We start from the raw sequence: 3,685 nt of genomic DNA, 5'->3' as shown, positions 1-3,685 counted from the left end.
CGTAGGAGTCTATTTCATTGACTATTCCGTTTAAATTCTATGGGGACTCTTGTTGGTGGACGATGTCGATTTGTCCCCATCAAAGGTTCACTTTTCTACCAATACTCATTGTATTTTGTACAGTATATATACACGTGTGTGTATTATCAATGCTTTGCTTTTGTACGGTACAGTATATATAATAATATAATATTGTGAACAGGATATATATATATATATATATATATACACACATATATATTGTAAATTTGGATTTTCACTAGACTGAAATTGCTAAAACCAGATTAAATTTGATGAAATTGGTAATCCGTATATATATAATATGTGTTATATATATATATATATATATATATATATATATATATGTGTGTATAAAGATACACGATATCCAATCGAATTGAAATCGATCCAACCCATGGAAAACGGTCCGATCTGATCCAAAATTGTCTACCCGATCTGACAAGATCTGAATCCTAGACTAAGATATTTTCGAAATTAATGATTATACATATCATTATTTCAAAGAACGTGTGAGAATATAAATTCCTACATTTTGATGATACATAAGTAATATATAGGAAACATATCAATTTATATATCGCCAAACAGTTCGAAGTTAGAAACTCAATAAAACTTTACATGTTATTAGTCTATCAGAGTATGAAAACGCACTGCTCAACAGAACCAAAATCGATTTGACCCGAACAAGATGTATAAATAGATATTGTCATGTTGAATATGTTGACCTAAGCTTGTAGTTAGTTAACTTGAGTTATAAGTTATCCTAATGAGGTTAGGATTAGTAAAGATTAATAGTTATCTACAAGATATATTTACTAATGAGTTTAGGAAAATAAATGAGATATATAACGGGATGATAATCTTGTGATAGAAAGTGTGTGTTGAGAGCTTTAGTTTTTGAGAATTGTTTTTAAAGCTTTGAGATATTAAAAAAGAGTTTCAGTTTGAGTTATTGGTTGTTGAGTTACAATCACAAGTCTTGGTTTCAATATGTGGTATAATAGCTTAATATTGAAATCAACACCTAGGGAAAGAAGAGAAGACAAGAGCGATGGGTGATTTAACCGTTACTACTACAAAACCTAAGGAAAGTAGCTGTTTGACAATTCAATGTCCGATGCTTACAACTACAAATTACACGGTCTGGAGCATGAGAATGAAGGTCGCTCTGAAAGTGCATAAAGCTTGGGAAACTATTGAACCAGGTCAAGGTGATGCAGACAAGAATGATCTGGCCAGAGCTCTTTTGTTCCAATCAATACATGAATCTCTTATTATACAAGTCGGCAACTTGGAGACATCTAAAGAACTGTGGGAAGCAGTTAAAGCAAGACATGTGGGAGCAGATAGAGTTCGGGAAGCTCGTTTACAGACCTTAATGGATGAATTCAGTCGGATGAAGATGAGGGATACAGGTACCATAGATGATTTCTCAGGCAAACTTGCAAAGATATCGTCTGAGTCATCAGCTTTGGGAGAGGATATTGAAGAATTTAAGCTTGTGAAGAAGTTTCTAAACAGTCTTCCTCGTGCAAAATATATTCACATCATTGTTGCACTTGAACAAGTTCTTAATCTAAATTTAACGACCTTTGAGGATATTGTTGGACGGTTGAAAGCTTATAAAGAACGAATCCAAATTGAAGACCAGCAGGAGGATCATGGGAAACTCATGTATGCTAATATGGATTCTCAACCACAACAAGAAAGCTATGGTAGAGGAAATTCTCACACCGGTTCTGATAACTATAGCAGAGGAAGAGGACGTAGAGGTCGGTCTGGATACAGAGGAAGAGGACGCAACAACGGCCAACGTAATTGGACACAAGGGAGAGATGCATCTAGAGTAGTTTGTTACCGGTGTGATAAGACAGGTACACTATGTCTATGATTGTCTTGATCGTCTACTTAAACTACAAGAAACGCAAGAGAATGAGAATGATAGCACGCATGAAGCAGAGGAGTTGATGATGAATGAAGTGGTGTATCTCAACAAAGGAAAGGTGATACCTAGTAAGTTCGAAACCGCATATGGAGATAATGTCTGGTACCTTGATAATGGAGTTAGTAATCTTATGATCGGAAACCGTGATTATTTTTCGAGACTTGATGAGAAAATGACAGGGAAAGTTAGATTTGGTGATGACTCCCGTATAGATATTAAAGGAAAAAGTTCAATTCTTTTCATAACCAAAGATGAAAAACGGAAGATCTTGGCGGATGTATACTACATACCAGAGTTACGGAGTAATATCATTAGTCTTGGCCAAGTTACTGAGTTCGGGTGTGATATTAGAATGAAAGAGGATTATCTCATACTATACGATCGTGATGGCAACATACTGGTCAAAGCAAGCAGGTCCAAAAACCGTCTGTATAAGGTAACAATGGAGGTTGACAACACAAAGTGCTTACAACTTACAAAACTTGGTGATTCCGCTGTTTGGCATGTAAGACTTGGACATGTTGCATTTGAAACCATAAAGTCTATTATGAGTAAAGAGATGGTTACTGGCATACCTAACATTGCGATTGATAAAGAACCTTGTTCATCGTGCCTATTGGGAAAACAAGTGAGACAGAGCTTTCCAAAGGCAACGACTTACTGTGCTGATCACGCCTTAGAACTCATTCGTGGAGATCTCTGCGGACCAATATCACCTTCAACAGCGGCAAGTAACATGTATATATTTGTGTTAATTGATGATCATACACGTTACATGTGGTCGATTCTACTGAGAGAGAAGAGTGAGGCTTTTGAGAAATTTAAGAAGTTCAAAAAGATGGTCGAGCAAGAGACAGGAAACGTTATCAAGACGTTTAACAGACAGAGGTGGTGAGTTCACGTCTAGAGAATTTCAAGCTTTCTGTGATGATCATGGAGTAAAACGCCATCTAACTGCTCCAAACTCGCTGTAACAGAACGGAGTTGTGGAAAGACGGAACCGAACATTAATGGAGATGACTAGAAGTATTATGAAACATATGAACGTGCCGAACTACATGTGGGTAGAAGCAGTGGGACACTCTACGTATCTCATCAACCGTGTGGGGATATGAACCTTGAAACAGCAAACACCATACGAGATCTTCAAAGGAAAGAAGCCACACGTTGAGCACTTACGGGTTTTTGGCTGCGTATGTCACGCTAAAAGGGAGACACCACATCTCAAGAAGTTAGATGACAGATCACAAAATTTGGTTCATCTGGGTATTGAACCAGGATCTAAGGCCTATCGACTCTATGATCCAACAAGTCGAAGAATTGTAGTAAGTAGAGACGTCATCTTTGAAGAACACAAAAGCTGGAAGTGGAATTCTACTGAGAAGGAGATAAGTGAACCGGGATGATCACTCTTCCTAGTTATTATAATAGTGATCAAAGTGGTGTCCCTCTCGAGATCAAAGACGATGGAGAAAGTGACGAGGATGGTGACGCTAATAGTGAAACAGAGGACACTACTGATGCAGAAGCACATCCGGTCTTGAGACGCTCTATGAGGGAGAGCAAGAAGCCAAGTTATTTGGATGATTACGTTATGCTATCAGAAGAACTTGAGACATAACGCATTCTTCTTATGATAAATGAAGAACCGTGGGATTGGAATGAGGCAAAAGATATGAAAGTTTGGAGAAACGCTTGTGAGGAAGAAATTGAGTCTAT

This window comes from Brassica oleracea, chromosome C9 (genome assembly GCF_000695525.1).
Source record: "Brassica oleracea var. oleracea cultivar TO1000 chromosome C9, BOL, whole genome shotgun sequence".
In the NCBI taxonomy this organism is placed as follows: domain Eukaryota; kingdom Viridiplantae; phylum Streptophyta; class Magnoliopsida; order Brassicales; family Brassicaceae; genus Brassica; species Brassica oleracea.
Note: the sequence above shows the minus strand (reverse complement) of the source record.